This window comes from Chrysochloris asiatica, unplaced genomic scaffold, assembly GCF_000296735.1.
Source record: "Chrysochloris asiatica unplaced genomic scaffold, ChrAsi1.0 scaffold00065, whole genome shotgun sequence".
Taxonomy (NCBI): domain Eukaryota; kingdom Metazoa; phylum Chordata; class Mammalia; order Afrosoricida; family Chrysochloridae; genus Chrysochloris; species Chrysochloris asiatica.
The window spans coordinates 14,779,037-14,796,570 of NW_006408583.1; the positions used below are offsets into that span (position 1 = coordinate 14,779,037).

General features: G+C 41.7%; 1 pseudogene; it reads right to left on the reverse strand.

Annotated features, from left to right (window-relative positions):
* Positions 1-75: 75 nt before the first annotated feature.
* LOC102826638 lies at positions 76-14,310 on the reverse strand (annotated as a pseudogene).
* Positions 14,311-17,534: the final 3,224 nt, after the last annotated feature.

Consider the following 17,534-nt stretch of genomic DNA (forward strand, 5'->3'; position numbering starts at 1 on the left):
GGGGAGTGCTCGGGCGCCCGGGGCTGGGCGCAGGGCGGCGGCCGGGAGCTCCGGGGACGCGGCTCCGCGGTCTCTTTAAAAGGATGGGGTTCGGAAGTTTGCAAGGCCGCGATCACTGGGCCCGAGGGACTGCCCCCATCCCTTTCCGCCCCCTGCCCACCCCTTTTTCTCTAGCTGAGTATGAACCATGGAAAAGTTTTCTTTCCCTTCGCCTGGAGGGGCACAGTCCTGGCACCACCCAGGGGGATCCCGGACCAGGCGCGGGCTGGTGCGGGAGCCTGTTGCTCTCAGGGCACCACCACCCCCGCCGATCGCGTAGGCAGCTGTGGAGGGAGGGGGGTGCATAGTGGGGGCTGGAAGAGTGGGGGCCCCGAGGAGAGCCGCTCCTAGGCACCCCTCCTTTCCCAAGGCGGCTGTGCTCTTTGACTCGCAGCTCGCGTGGGTCGGAGCTTTCTGCTCTCGTTCCAGCCTCATCATTCCTCGCTGCTGGGTCTCCTTTGTCTTTAATTTCGCAGCCCCGGGCTGCCGGATGGGCTTGAGGAAGCGGTGTTTGGGAGACGCTTTTGTGTTTCGGGGAACTGCGTGTGTGTCGCGGCTGGTGATGGTGTCTGGTTTTGCTTGCATTCTTTTGCAGAGGCTCAAAGGCCCGGCTCTTCTTCCCTGTAAATCACATGAAAATTCAAGCTAGGACTGCGGGAGGGGGGGGCCCTGAGGGGGGAGGAGGCCTCTGCTTCTGGGGGCCCGAGGCTAAGGCTGGGGCAGGCGGCCGGGTGTCTCCATCCCTTCCCGGGGGGGTGGGGCTGCTGAGATTGCTGGGCTGGGCTAGAGCCTGGCTGCCAGTCTTTGAGGTGGGGGTGGGGAGGGATGCGGGTGGAGATAAGGTTTCACTCGAACCATCAGCTGGAGAACCGTGACTTCACCAGACTGGAAGGAAAACCTCTCCCGTCTTCTTTTGATGTTGAGAGTGGCCAGCCGCTCGTCCATCTAGCCAGGTGCATGTTGTTGTTGTTAGTGACTTCGAGCTTAGGTGGATAGCTGTGATGTAAAATCCCATTTGAGGTTATCTTTTATAGAATAAATGGCAACTAATCTGAGAAAACCAGCAAGGAGGGAATGGCCTAGGCCTGGGGAGTTTTTTCATGTTAAATTTGATGTAGGTAATTACATTGAGCTTTCTGTAAGAATCAGAATCACCTAAATTTGTATACGAGGGTAAGTAAAAAAAAAAATTGCTATAAAATCCCAGATGCCTTTGTAAAACAAAAATAACACGCGAAGCTGTTCTTTCATGATGCATTATCCTCCACCTAAATCTATATATTTCCAAAAGGCATGTTTCCATCTTTCTGATAGGAAGAAATTTGTGCTCTTCAGTTTGCACCAGGTCTAGATGGCATCTTTCTTGTTGTTATTAAGTGCGGTTGAGTCGGGTCCAACCCAGAGCGACCCTATATAGCGTTTCCTAAGAGGGCCTAGTGAACTTGAACCACCGACTGCAGTTCAAACCGGCTTTACAGTCCAGAACATTAACCCACAGCACCACACTAGGACTCCACAAGGCATCCTTAAGCAATTCAAATCATGTTTCTTTGAGTTTGGGGAACAAACAAATCTTTGAATGGGCAAGGCCAGGGTTAGAGTATGGATGGGGTAACGTTTTCCAGTGTAATTTTTGCAGGGCAGCACGTGTTGTTAAGTGCCATTGAGTCGGTTCCGACTCATAGTCACCCTGCATGGAATTTCCAAAGAGCAGCTAGGGGGTTTGAACTGCCGACCTTGTGGTTTGCAGTGGGGTACTGATCGTACAGCTCCACACTAGGAGCTAGAGGACAGTCCTAAGTACCCTCGGAAATAAGCAAGGGCATTGTCCGTGGTACCACTCTGCTGGCCTGTTTTTTCACCAATGCTCTTTTCAATTTTCTTAAAACTTCATTATAAACCCCAGCCATCATCCTGTGTGCCTTGAGAAAATCTGTCAAGGTTACCCCTTTGAAACCCAAGAAAACCTCACCATAGCTGCTTGAGCTGACCTCTCTGCCTTGAATTCATGTTTGAGGTATTCCTGAACATCCTTAAAATATTTGTTGTTGTTGTTAAGTGCCATCGAGTCGGGTCCGACCCATAGCGACCCTGTACAGGGTTTCCTAGGGTGTAAATCTTTACGGGAGTAGAAAGCCTCATCTTTCTCCCGCGGAGCGGCTGGTAGTTTCGAACCGCTGACCTTAAGGTTCGCAGCCCGATTCGTAACCACTACGCTACCAGAGCTGTCTAAAAACGATTTCTTCTTCTTCTTCTTTTTTAATGTGGGCAGCATTCCTGTAAACTTGATGCAGAGTTTCAATGATTTGGAAAGATGAAATATTTGATCTTAACCTTGACCTCAAAATAGTTTTGTTTTTTTTTTTTTTGATCCCATGGCACAAAATAGACCCTTTTTATTGAAGATACTGTAATGAGAGTAGGACAAGGCTCTTACTGGGAGAACTTGTTTGCAGCCATCCACTGATCAGAGACCTGTTTAAACACGTTTTGTTTGGAACTAACCCTTGCAGTGCTTTTGAATACATGTTCTTTGGAACGATCCCCAGGAGTAGGGCTTTTTGATTGACCCTTCCATGGTAACATTTAGGTGAATAATTACATATAAAACTCCATCAGAACTTTTAGGTCCTTGGGTGTAACTTCTAAAGCATTGCAAAACACAGATGAATACTTCTGTGGTGGGAAGTTGGAGTAGCCCTAAAGTGGAGTTCGGAGAGAAGGATTATCTTGTCTGGACTGCATAAATTGCGTGCTTGCTTGCTGAATGGGAGTTTTATCTAGACTATAAGTATGCATGCTGATATAATCAAGCATTGGCAGGACAGTGTTTAAAAAGCCTGTGAGAACAGTGGTGTGTGGTAGAATTCTTGGTTCGATTCCTGGCCAGTGCACCTCACGTACAACTATGACCTCATCATTGGAGGCTTATGTGTAGCTGTGGTGCTGAACAGACTCAGCAGACCTAGAATAAAATGGATTAGGCCAGAAGGCCTGATGATCTACCTGTTCCTGACCATTAGCCAGCCAGAACCCTAAGGATTACACTAACCTAAACACGGACACAACAACAAACATCGATGATTCAAACGCACCCAGCAATACCTTGGAAGGAAGGTCTGGTGATGTGCTTCGGGAAAGATTACAACTAAGAAACCCCTTTATGTATAACACATGGAATCTTCATGAATTGAAGTGGACTGGAGGAAAATGGGTTGATGTGAGTTGATTTTTACAGGTAGTAAATGTTGTGGAGACTCAAAAAAAATGAAGAATCACTATAGGGTTGGGCTTGCTGGACTTACTGAGATTTGTTTTTAAGCAAAAAATACAAGGGACCTATGTATTTTGGAAAGGGAGGGAATGAAAGACATTCTACTGTACAGCATAGTTGAAGTCAGTGGCGTTTCTGTAAGATGAACATGGAATAGTGGTTGTTGTTGGTGGTGGTAGGTACCTTCCGGTTTCTCCTATGCACCACAGAATGAAGCAATTTCGAGTCATGAACCCGCCTCCTATTTGCTGTCTGAGTCCATTGCTGTAGCCTCTGTGACACTCCATCTCCTTGGGGAGCCTTCTTTTTTGCTGACCCTCTACTATACCAAACATGAGGTCCTTTTCCTTAATGACGGTGGGTGCAAAGTACATGAGATGAAATCTCACCATCCTGTCTCCTGCGGAGCAGCATTCTGGCTGTACTTTCTCCAAGATGGATTTGTATATTTTCCTGGCAGTATGTGATACTTTCAGTGTTCTGTGTTAACACCGTAGTGCACATGCATAAGTTCTTCTCCAGTCTCTTTCACTCATTTTCCAGTTTTCACTTGTGCGTGAGGCAATTGATTGCTTGGCTTAGCTTGGGTCAGGCACACCTTAGTCTTCTAAGTGACTTTTTAACACTTTTAAGAGGTCTTTTGCAGCAGATTTGTCCAATGTGATATGTCATTTAATTAATTGACTGCTGCTTTCATGAGCATTGATTGTGGAATATATTCAAATTATATATAGCTCTCTTGTTTTCATTTTCTTCAGCTTCAGACTAACCTTCTATACTGATGGACTGTTCCACAGTTTGCCCCTGACAACTGTGTTGTTTTGGCTGGTGATACTGAGCTTCTCCATGATCTATTTCCACAGATGTAGTCAATTTTATTCCTGTGTATTCCATCTGGTGGGGTCCACATGTGTATATATATGTCACCACTTACGTTATTGAGAAAAGATATTTGCAGTGAATAAATCAGGGAATGTTAGGGGTTAGGATGTGGGCACGTGTGGTACATCATTCCTAACTGGAGTAGATATTCAATTTCTGCCTCTTCAGAGTGGGATTAGAGGGTTTTCACTAAGGAGAAAGGGTCAGATGGGTAAGACAAGCTTTGTGAACCTGGTTTGTATCATCTTGGGAATGGTTTTCAGAGCTGGGCTGGCAGCCATGAGACCTTGAAGAGTGTAGACTGGTACTTGGTAAGAGCACAAGGTCACCAGCAGGCAGCTGTGGTAGTCTTTATTGTAGTAATCTGATGTTTGGGAAGAAGGAGGAATTACTATTTGAGGAAAAGGCATTTTATCTTTCGCCTCACCCACTTGTTTTCCTTCTCCTGGGAGCTGGTGCCACTCCAGCCTCTTCATTCTCATGGACAGAGAATTCATTTTCTTTTTAAGTGTTTCATAAAGGCATTGATTTTTTCATAAGCTATTCTACTGCCTCTTAAGAAATCAGTAAAACTTTCAATTTCATTAAAGAAAAAAGTCTGTATTATAAACATCTCATAATGGTTTTCTGATCCTGATTTAAACAGCAGAATGTGCTCTGTAAGATTCAAAAATTAAATCTTAGGCATGTTTATGGGCTGACATGTAACAAAATCTTAACCTTCTCACCCAGAAATTTTTTCCCCTTGGTAAAAGATAACATTAGAAAGATAATTTATACCGTATATAATACAACGCGGAATCCTGGTGTGGTGCTATAGGATAAGCACAGAACCACAAGGTCAGTGGTTCAAACTCACCAGCCACTCCTCAGAAACCCTATCCAAGGGATGCTGTGAGTAGAAACTGACTGAATGGTGCTTTACAACAATGACATTAATACAGTAAGGAGTCCTGGTGTGGTCTGCAGGGTAAGCACTGGAGTGCCTTAAAATGCACCTAAGAATGCGTTTTAAAATCTTGATCTCTGCTTAAAGAGAAGCACTGATTCCAAGGTCAGCGGTTCAAACCCACCAGCTGCTACTGTAAGGGTTGCTATGAGTTGAAACCGACTCAATGGTGTATAACAACAATAACAACCTAATACAATGAAAACCTATTTTAGCTTTTGTAATCATGCTCATTGAGTAAGATAAATGTTAAAGCCATTCTGCAAATTTAATGTTTATTTTTTTTAATGTAAAGGTAAAAATGAGATGAAAATGTTTTTTTTCTCTTCCTGCCTGTGGTAGTTGAAATGATTTTGTTTCCGGAGTTCTTATCGCTATTGTACTTAAAGTTTTCTGTATGTCTGACAAAGCAACATTCATTGTGATTTTCTTGTAAACCATTCTACCTCCAGATCTAAGGTATAATAAATAAATGCAGAAGGGGGAAAGGAAAAAGGAAACACTTGTAGAAAAGGAAAAAATAGAAACATCAGCTACAAAAAAAAAACAAACAAAACCCCCAAACAGAAAAGAACCCGAGAGTACAAACCTCTTTAGTGTGTGCTGATGATTTAATCACGGCATTCTGAGTAAGCCATGGAGTATTTTACCATTCTATTGTTTGTATTTTAAAACTATATTGGTAGTAAAAATAATCAGAGCCATTTCGTTGATCACCATTTTACTATAAAAGGTAATACATTTTTAAAATGGGGAAACCCTAAAAATATGCAAAGATGACAAACTCAGGTACCCTATTATCACTGCTGCCAGAGTCCTGGTGTGGTGCTGTAGGGTAAGCATTGGACTGTTAACTGAAAGGTTGGGGGTTGTAACCCACCAACTACTCCTTGGGAACCCTTTATGGGGTAGCTAAGAGTTGGCGCCGACTCAGTGGCACCTAACAACAATATCATTGCTGTGGAGTTGCTTCCCTCTCATAGAGACCCCATAGGACAGGGTAGAACCACTCCAGAGGCTTTCTAAGGTTGGACTCTTAGCAGAGAGCCCTGGGGTGTCACTGTAGCATAAGTACTAGACTGCTTGCTAATAGCAGGGTCAACAGTTCAGACCCACCAGTTGCTCTTGGGAACCCTATTAGTCACTGTGAATCTACAACAACTCAACAACCACTCTTTACAGAAACTGACTGCCACATTTTCCTCCCATGGAGAAATTGTTGTTGTTGTGGTTGTTATGTGCCTTGGAGTCAGTTCTGACTCATAGCAATTGTGTGTCGGGTTCGTGAGAGCACCTGGGGAGTTTAAACTGCCGGCTTTGTAGTCCAGACCAACCTTTTGGTTCAGTGCTTATCCTACAGCACCACACCAGGACTCTATGAAGTAACTGGTGGGTTCAAATCTCTCACCTTTTGGTTGGCAGTCAACTGCTTAACAACTGCATCAGAAGGGCTCCCACCTAGACTATCAAACTCCTCCCCTTAAAAAACAAAACAAAAACAAAACAAAAAAACTTACGAATTTTCTGAAATAAGAATGCTTAGATTATATTGATATAACTAATGAATCAGTAGAAATGTTAATACATTTCACTGAGTGCTCTTTTCAGTGGGGATCAGTCTGCAATTATGAAACTCATTTTAACTAGTTACCAGTGGTATCTGTGTGGACCAGCCCCTTTTTCCTTTTCTGAAGAGAGATAATGAGGTTGACTTTATATGGTCCACAGGCACCTAAGAATGCATTTTAAAATCTTGATCTCTGCTTAAAGTTAAATGCAATTGTTCTTGTTTAGTGCCATCGAATCTGTTCCGAATCCTTCCTGTACAGGGTTTCCAAAGAGAGACTGGTGGGTTTGAACCACCGACTTTGCACATAAAAGTTCAGTGCGTATTCTACAGCGCTACACCAGGACTCCAAAGTTAAATGCTACATTGTTGTTGTTGTTAAGAGCCGTCAAGTCGGTTCCGACCCATAGCAACCCTGTACAGGGTTTCCGAGGGTGTAAATTTTTACGGGAGTAGAAAGCCTCATCTTTCTCCCACGGAGCGGCTGGTAGTGTCGAACCGCTGACCTTAAGGTTCGCAGCCCGATTCGTAACCACTACGCTACCAGAGCTCCTTAGGTAGATGTGCTATTATTAATTTGAGAATAACTTTACATTATATAATAGCGCGGTGGCTGTCGAAAATTGTCATGGGGTGTCTGAGATTCTATACTCATAAAACATCACCAAGTTAACAATATCATGATGATAGAAGCAGAAAGATGAAAGATGATTTTGTAATTTAAAAAATCCTCCTTGATCTGTACTTGAACTTCCTTCTACCTGGCTTGACCTCCGTAATTACAAGGATGAGTCAAAAATGATCAGCACTCCAGTTATATTAAAACACTCATCCATGCCCCACACATACATGGGGAGCATTTATAGGATAAATACTGGGATGCAAACCACAAGGTTGGCAGTTTGAGCCCACCAATCATTTTGTGGGAGAAAGATCACGCTTTCTGCTTCTGCAAAGATTTGAAAGTTCTATATAGAATCACTATGAGTTGGAACTGACTTGACATTACTTAGTAACAACAGCATACACACACGTGCACACACAAAGGTGAGTCAAAAAGTATTGTTACAAAATCGCAGAAACCTTTATTAAACAGACCATCAAATGTGAAGCAATTGTTTCTTGTTCTATCCTCTATCTATGTTTGTATGTTTCCATCTCTCTCTTTCTTTTCCTAAGAATTCTGAGCTCATCCATTTACATCATATCAAAAAGGGCAGTTTTGGCACTTCAAGGGATTCAAATCATGTTCCTTTTAAATGTTCTTTAAATGTCAGGAATAAAGAAGTGCCTGAAGGGGCAAGATCAGGGTTGTAAGATGAGTGAGTAAGGTTCCCCATGAAATTCTCATAGCACAGCCTTGATACCCTGGGGGATTGAGTAGGTGACTTGCTAGAATGGGAAAAACATTCCTCAGTGCAAGTTTCCTGCCTTTTTTCTCCAATACAATTTTTCATTTTCTTAAAACTTCTTCCTAATAAACCTCAGTAATTGTCCTGTGCCCTTTATCAAGATTACCACCTTTGAAATTCTAAAAATAATCGTCATAACTCTCTGACTGGAGTTTAACTGGCCTATTAGATCCCCTAGGAAGCTGCTTTTAATTGGTTTCTTTGAAGTCACCCTAAGGAAACAATGACAAGTGTATTATGGAGAGCTTGTCTGCAGCCAATCACCGATCAAAGAGACATGCTTAAACATATTTTGTTTGGAATAAACCTGTGTGTTGATTGGGGCCCTAGTAGAAATACTTTTTGACTTGCCCACTTGGATCCCCAGCCTTTTCTTTTTAATCCATCTTATTCTGAAAGGTTCCTTGAAAGTTGTTCAGCATTGTGATGGTGGTGGTGTGCTGTGGTATCGGTTTCAACTCATAGCGACGACGCTGCATAAGGTTTCCAAGGCTGTAAATCTTTACTGGTACAGAAAGCCTCATCTTTCTCCAGCAGAATAGTTGGTATTTTCAAACTGCAGACCTTAGGGTTAGCAGCCCGACTCATAACCACTACGTTACCAGAGGTCCATTCAGTATTGTAGTAACAAACAGAGGTGCACTTGGTTGGGAATCAGACTTCCATCTCTGATGTTGTTATTGTTCAGTGCCATCAAGTTGGTTATGACTCATAGTGACCCTGTATAGGGTTTTTGAGGAGTGGCTGGGGAGTTTGAACCACCAACCTTGCAGTTCAAACTGACCTTACTGACCAGTGCATTATCCTAGAGTACCACATTAGCTCCCCATCTCTGATGTAAGGTGAGAATCCACCAGTGAACCATCCGCCACCTCTAGACCTGTGTATGAATGGAATAATACAGAATGAACTATTTCTTATAGGACTCCTTTCAGTATAATTAGTAAGAGATTCATCTTTGCTTTCTGTATCAACAGTTGATTCCTTTTTGGTGACAACAGTACTCCATTGTATGAATAAACAATTAAGGAATGGCTTGGCTTAATGATTTAGAAATTCTCCATTCTTGTCTTCAGCTACTAATGTCAGGCTTTTGTGTTTCAAAGTGCTTCTCAGTCTTTAAAAATCCATGTTTTTATTTAATGTTTCTTGAAGTTTCAAGGTAACTGAGTCATTAAATAGTTAAAATAAGCTGCTTCTTTCTGAATTAATGTCTTTACATTTTTTTGTATCTTGGAAGATACCAGATGATTAAAGTTAAAAAACAAAAAATGTCAAGGGACTCTTGTGAAATTCCACATGCTTTTGTATCTAACTTGTAAACAGTAGGATCACAGCATTGTTAGTTTCAGTTTTGTGCCCAATGCTTTATTTTTAGACGGCTTGCCCAGTTCTTACCCATTTGAGAATGCACTGCATAACTTTGGTAGTTCTTGCCATTTTTTGAGGGATTTAGCAGCACAAATGCTTGTGACACATTTAGATGGCACATAGTAAGTTGGGATAGCAAAGGGGCTAAGTGCCTGAATTATTCGAAGAATTGCCGGTCTGTATATGTTACCTCTGGCATTATCAAATGCATAAAGAAATGGAGAGGAAGTGAGTTGTCAATATCATTCTAGATCAGTGCTCCCAGCTCCCAGCAGTAATATGTTGAGTGACATGTGTAATTTAAAATGGTTCAGTAGCCAGATTTTTTAAATAATAATAAAAAAATAGTTGAAATGATTTTTTAAAGGCTTTCATTGTGAATTGAATGATAGTTTACAGGGTAGACCATCGGTTTCACATTCAACAATTCATATAATTTGTTTCATTGCAATGATTACAATCCCCTCCATGCACCACTGGTTAACAGTATTATTCATTTTTTTTTTTTTTTTTGATGTACACAAAACACACAGTAAATATATATTCATTTAAATAACCAAAGGGCGCATTTTGCCAGCACACAGCCTTTCTCCTTCTATACGTCTTGAGACCTCAATTGTGCTGTCTCTCTATACCATAATCTCTGCTTCCTTCTCTGGTGGTGTTGCTTCTCTGGTTAGAATTCCACAGTCTACTCATGCTCTTCCCTTTTGATGGTCCTAGGGCCCTCTCTTCCTGGAATGAAAGATTAACTACTCCCCCCTTTTTGTTTCCTATCTTCTACCTTTACAGTTCTGACAATTGCAGTTAGTCATGATATCAGTTACTGACTTTTGAGTCAAAAGAATACTATCCCCATCTTCCCCATCCCCTTTCACCAAACCCATCTACATAAGACGAAAACTATTCAGAAGGGATTTTACCTTACCTCTCTCATGCTGAAACTCAGCACACGCTAGTTGAAATTAATATTAAAATATATTTTTCTTAACCCAGTATTTCCAAAATCATGCTATTTCAACATGAAATAAAAAACATTTAATGAGCTAATTTATTTATTTTTCTTTGTAGTAATTCTTTGAAAACTAGTATGTGTTTTACATTTAGAGTGCATCTCAGGTCTAGCCACATTTCAGTTGCTCAGTAGCCATGTATGACTGTTGTTTTTGTTACCTTCCTTCCAGTCAGTTCTGGTCCATAATGACCCTGAATAGGGCTTCTAAGGAGTGGTTGGTGGATTTGAACCGCTGATCTTGTGGTTAGCAGTCCAATGCTTATCTTGCAGTGCCACACCAGGACTGATGGTTACCATATTGGTTAACATAGCTCTGGATCATGCTTCGAGGACAGATGAAGCTGTTCAAGAGAAGATGTGCTTTCATGACATTGTGAACATTATGTTATGCTGGCCAAGATCATTCATCTATATATTTTTAAAACTTATATTGTGAATTAAGTGAAGGTTTACTTAACAAGATCAAAGGTTTTACTTTCAACAAATCATATGCTTTGTCTCATCTCAGTCAATGCAATCCCTCCATGCAACAACCATGATCACACTTCCTCTCTGTGATTCCTGTTTCCATTCCACCCACCTTCTCATCCCTTCACAGCATTGCCCTTCAGTAAATGTTGCCCTTTTGATTTTGAATGATTGACCACTCCATGGTGAATATATCTTATAGGTGTTGTTGCCCCCACTATATACATATCTACTGCTTGGCTGAAAATTGGGCCATGAGAGTGAGTTCTTTTCCAGACCTGAAGGGTGGTTGACGGCCATAGTCTCAAGTCTCTTCAATCTCTTTCTGACCAATAAGTCCAATCTTGGGTTTTTTTTTTTTATATATAATTTTGAGTTTTGTTCTACATTTTCTGCCACTCTATCTGGGACTTTCTAATGTGATCACTTTCAGAGAATTTGGTTGTGGAAGTGAGGCAACATCTATTTTTTGATGTTCCCAGATTCCATTGGTCCACTGGACTAGTTGATTCCAAGCATCTTCAATACTCATCACTCTTTTTTCTTCCACGCATGGAGAGACATAATACAGTTGCACCTTAGATGGCTCAGGAGTTTTTAAGTTCTCAGATGCGACTCACTGAAGTAAGATGTAGAACTGTGTTCAAGCATTTCTTTGTTTGTTGGCCATCTGAATTTCTTCTTTGGTGAAGTATCTGTTGGTGCCCTCGGCCCATTTTTAAACTGGATGATTTGTCTTTTTATTACCACATTCAGAATGAACCTTTATCTACTGTCTAGTTAGTACTTCTTCCTCCTGCTCCGTCCTCTCCCTAGTAATCATCAAATAATTTTTTTTCTCTGCATTTAAATATTTTTATAACAGTGGCCTCATACAGTATTGGTCCTGTTGTGATTGACTTATTTCACTCAGCATACTATCCTCTAGACTCACCTATATTTTCACATGTTTCCTGGATTCAGTGTTCTGCATCATTACATGGTGTTCATTCATGGGACACTTTGGTTGTTTCCCTCTTTGGCTGTAATGGTACAATGGATGTGGGTGTGCGTCTGCCTGCCAGCGTCACAGCATCTTTCTAGGAGTCTGTGTGTGTGTGTGTGTGTGTGCACTTAAATGCCGATCAGTCTCATTCTGATTCTGAAAATAGGGGATACTGGTGATATAAGTAACACACAGACAGACCTTATCACCCCAAAGAGACTTCTAACTTGCAAAAATGTTCCAATCCCAATATTTTAAAATATATGTTTAAACTACCCAAAGGCAGAGATAACTAGATTGACTCATCCATGTATAATTAAGCTAAAGAGAGGCTTACTTGAGACACTTTTCCTGAATATTAAACACAGATTCTTGTAAATCTTCCCTAGAGATTATAATGAATAGTTACTATTTAATATGATAATCTTTTTAAAGTGTTGAAGAGCAAAGATGTCAATTTGAGGACTAAGGTGCGCCTGACCCAAGCCATGGTATATTCATTAATCTCTTATGCATGCGAAAGCTGGACAATGAATAAGGAAGACCATAGAAGAATTGATGCTTTCAAGTTATGGTGTTGGAGAATATTGAAAGTACCATGGGCTGTCAAAAGAACCAACGGATCTGTGTTGGAGGAAGTGCAGCCAGAGTGCTCCTTGGACACCAGGATGACCAAACTTTGTCTCTCATACTTTGGACATATTGTCAGGAGGAACCAATTGCTGGAGAAGGATATTATGTTTGGTAAGGTGGAGGGTCAGAGAAAAAAGAGGAAGACCCCCCAATGAGATGGAATGGCCAGGTGGCAGCATCGATGGACTCAAGTTTGCTAAAAGTAGTGAGGTTGACCCAGGATCGGGCGGTGTTTCGTTCTGCTGTGTGTAGGGTCACTATGAGTTGGTGCCGACTCGATGGCACCTAACAACAACAACAATATGAGAATCACAATAAAAATCTCATTCTATGAGCTATATAATGTTTAGTCAAACATATTAATACACACACACACACACAAAAAAAAAACCCCAAAAAGCTAAGACACTCCAGAAAGACAAAAATTCCACTGACTCATGTTACACAATCTATAGATTGAATAATTGTATGAACTTGTTGATCCTGTTCACATTATACTACACGAAGAGAGTTCCTATCTGTCTCTGACCAGATAATATTAACTTATTCCAAGTGAGCACTTGGCATGTCTCATAGGTCAGAAAGAAAACCTCTTTCAGTGTTGCTGCGCTTACAAAAGATGACATGTATTCCTTGAGAAGCAGCAACCAGAACATCATGATGGGATGTCTCACCTGTGAGGTAAAGATCTGCAGAACACTGCTCCCAGAACCAGCACACAGGGCCACGACTTTGATTTGGTCCTCTCTACCCCAAGACCTGGTGTGGCGCTGTTGGCTAATGCGTCAGGCTGCAAAGTCTTTTGAACTGCAAGGTCTGTGGTTCAAGCTCACCTGCTGCTCCTTGGAAATCCTATCCAGGGTCACTGTGGGTTGGAATCGACTTGAAGGCACTTAACAACAACAACACCCCAAGACCGAGGCGAACGTTTTAGGTGTTGTTTGATTCTGCCAATCATGATTGCCAAGGAGACAGACTCGTCTAGTGTACACATCCGCCCCAGTCCAGTGTGCAGAAGCAGAGGCTTTTCCAGTGACAGAATTTTAGTCTTCTGATAAAGTTGTCTGCTATGGGAGAGAAATGCCACCGCCTGCAGCAGAGCCTTATCCTTGTATGCTCTTCATCATCAGTCCTGACAGAAAAGAAAGTGACAGAAACACCTGCAATCCCCTTCACAGCAGACATGACCTTTTCCAGGTCTAGGATTAGGTCCTAGAGTTAGTTAACACTGAATTCTACTCGATGTGTTCCCTCTGTGTGGTAGTTGGCAGCTTTGGAAGGACATATGGGACAGGAGGTACAAGCTCCAGGTCTTTTAGCCAACCAGCTGTTGACTCCCTGAGTGGCAGCATCATAGGCTGGGTGAGGAGAGTAGATACCAACTCTGTTTTAACAGAGCGTTCCTTCCAGGTTTTTCAAGTTATAGGCTTCATTGGTCAGAAAATAGGCAGATGGTAGGAGAGAATGAGATCCACCTTTTTTGGCAAAGCCTCATCCATCACTTCCTCTGTCAAGTCATTTGTCAGGAAGAGCGAATTTACGGTATGCAGTGGGCGTGGCTCTACCAGTAATCCAACAATATCCCAACTCTCAGCAAATGAGAGGGATGCAAAGTCACTCAAGGAGGAAAGGAGAGTTTTCAAATCTATGAGGGAACAGGAAGAACTGAAAATCAGGGAATGGGTGTGCTGGACCTTCAGGCCCCTCCCGTTCATATGTTTTTGATACTTTTGACATTCATATGTCTGTCTACTTTCTGATCACTCAATTGTAATTAAACAGCAATTTAAAAAAAAAGCAAAACGAACATTCCAGTTAAGACAGATGAGCCTACTGGATTATTACTAAAGTAAAAGTTGATTTGTAATTTTAATATTACTATTTAGTCCTGTGAGTACCATAGTGAAATAGAGTTAATGAATGCAGCTAATTAGTAGATGAGTTAATTAAGAAGCAAATAATCAAGTTTACTGAATGAGAATAAGATCTTGTAAAAATTTTTAGAGAGATAATACCAGTTGTCAATATGACCCTAGTGAGTCTTACAGAATTACATATGGTAACTTAATAGTGTGGTCTGCTACATTATCTGGGAGCTGGTCATTAGGGGATTGAATTGGTCCAGGCTTATTTCTCTCACATGGCTAAGGTTCATGTTCGGATAATTTCATATTAATCTGGGGTTCTTCATGTAATCTTCCTTTGTCTGAACTCCTGGGAATCTTGCCAGCAAGATGTAATTTGTTATCTATTTTGCTGAGTTTCTTCAGTGTATTCTCAGAAACAGTAGGGGGCGCCTGACTGAGCACTTTATCAGCAGATTTAGCCAGTGACACATCTCTGCTCTCAGAAGCGCAGAAACATCTCGCCAGCAATTCTTTAGTTCAGAATATGAAAATGAGAGAGGACAGTACAGCTTTGAGCTTGTTTAGATCCTCTGTATTTCCGTCCACCACTTGTCTGTCAGTTTGCTGTGCTGTGTAGTGGGTTGCATGTTGCTGTGATGCTGGAAACTATGACCCTGGTATTTCAAATACCAGCAGCGTTACCCATGGTGGACAGGTCTCAGCTGAGCTTCAGACTGACGAACTTGGAAGAAGGACCTGGTGACTACTTTAAAAAAAAAAAAATGGCCTTTGAAATCTTTATCAATTGCCACCTCATATTAGAAGGCATTCAGAATACAAGTCCTGGTGTGGCACTGTAGGATAAATACTGGACCACAAGGTTGGTGGTTCAAACTCACCAGCCACTTCTAGGAAACCCTATACAGGGTCGCTATGAGTCGGAACCAACTCGACAGCACTAAACAACAACAACAAAATACGACTGGTGAAGAGCTGCTTCCTCAAAGTACAGTCAATCTTAAGGACATGGATGCAGTAAAGTTTTCAGGACCTTTATATGTTGACATGGCAGGACTCACAATGAGACACACAGCTTCAACTATCCGTTAATAATCAGAACATGAAATATACAAAGTGTGACTCTAGGAAGGTTGGAAGTGTTCAAAGATGAAATGGAATGCTTGAAAATAGATATCCTAAGCTTTCTGCTCCCACAAAAATTGGAAACCCTACACTTGGTTGCTATGGATTGGAACCGATGTGATGACATTCAGGCATTAGTGAACTCTAATGGGCTGGTATTGACCATTTTGAATTAGGCAGTTATGTGGTCTACTATGCTGGGAATGAGAAATCATATGATAGAATTATGCAAAACCAATGATTTATTCATTGCAAATACTTTTTTCCCAACAAAATAAACAGTGACTGTACACATGGATCTTACCAAATGGAATACACAGAAATAAAATCGAATACATCTGTGGAAAGAAACAATAGAGAGGCTCAATAATATCAATTAGGATTGTGCCAGGGACCTTCTGGGGGACAGACCATCAGTTGCTCATGTACAAGGATTGTTGTTGTTGTTGTTAAGTGCCATCGAGTCGGGTCCGACCCATAGCGACCCTGTACAGGGTTTCCGAGGGTGTAAATCTTTACGGGAGTAGAAAGCCTCATCTTTCTCCCGCGGAGCGGCTGGTAGTTTCGAACCGCTGACCTTAAGGTTCGCAGCCCGATTCGTAACCACTACGCTACCAGAGCTCCTTCATGTACAAGGATAAGTCTAACAAATTAATGAATACCAAGGTCAAATCTTGAGTATATCTCATTTGAATTTAGATATCATCTCAATAATAGATATGACTCATTGGATAATAATGATCAAAGACCAGACGAGTTATGGATGATATCAAGAACTTCACACCGAGAGAAATCAAAAGGTCATTAAAAAGAGAGCAATGATTATCTGTTGCAAATATATTCCTGACTGTAGTAGAGCATGGAGTTCTGGTGTGGCGCTGTAGGTTAATGTGCTGGACTTCAAAATTGGTTTGAACTGCAAGGTCAATGGTTCAAGCTCACCAGCTGCTCCATGGAAATCCTATACAAGGTCGCTATGGGTCGGAACTGACTCGACGGCACTTAACAACAACAACAACAAAATACTAGAGCATGCAGGAGGCCGAGTTATGAAAAACTTTTAAGCCTTTACCAAACACCTTGCAAGAATGAGTCACTGGACCTGGGGACTCAGGATTTTACTCTAGGGAAAACTGTTATAGCATAGGAAGACCATAGAAGAATTGATGCATTTGAATTATGGTGTTGGAAAAGAATGTTCATGAACTACCAGAAGAATAAACCAATCTGTGTTGAAGAAGTACAACCAGAATGTTCCTTAGAAACCAATATGGCCAAACTTCTCTCATGCTTTGGACATGTTATCAGAAGGGACCAGATCTTAGAGAAGAACATCACGCTTGGTAAAGTGGAGGGTCAGTGAGAAAGAGGGAAACCCCAATGATATGTATTGGCACATGGCAGCAGCAGTGGGCTCACTGTGTAGCAACAATTATGAGGATGGCACAGGACGGGGCAATGCTTTGTTCTGTTGTACATAAGGCTACTGTGAGTTTGAACTGCCTTGACGGCACCTAACAATCCTACTTTGGTGAGTAGCGGCGACTGTGTCATAAAAGCTTATGAGTAGCAACCTATGGATGGTGCAACTATTGGTCTCTCCACATAAGGAGCAAAGATGAGTGAAAATAAATCAAAGACATAAAGACGTATGGAAACAATGAGTCCAGTGAACTAATGGACCACATATACCTCATCCTCCTGGACCCTAAACTTAATGAAGTACCCAGGTACCACTACTGACTACTCTGGAAGGGATCACATTAGAATGTCCTGGGTAGGTGGGAGAAAACTGAAACAAAACTCAAAATAATAATAATAAGACCAGGTTTACTAATCAGATAGAGAGACTAGTGGAACCTCCAGGACTCTGCCCCTTAGTCAACCTTCTGAACTCACCTCCAAAGCTCAGCAATAGAGAGATCTGTACAGTTAATAATAACACAGGG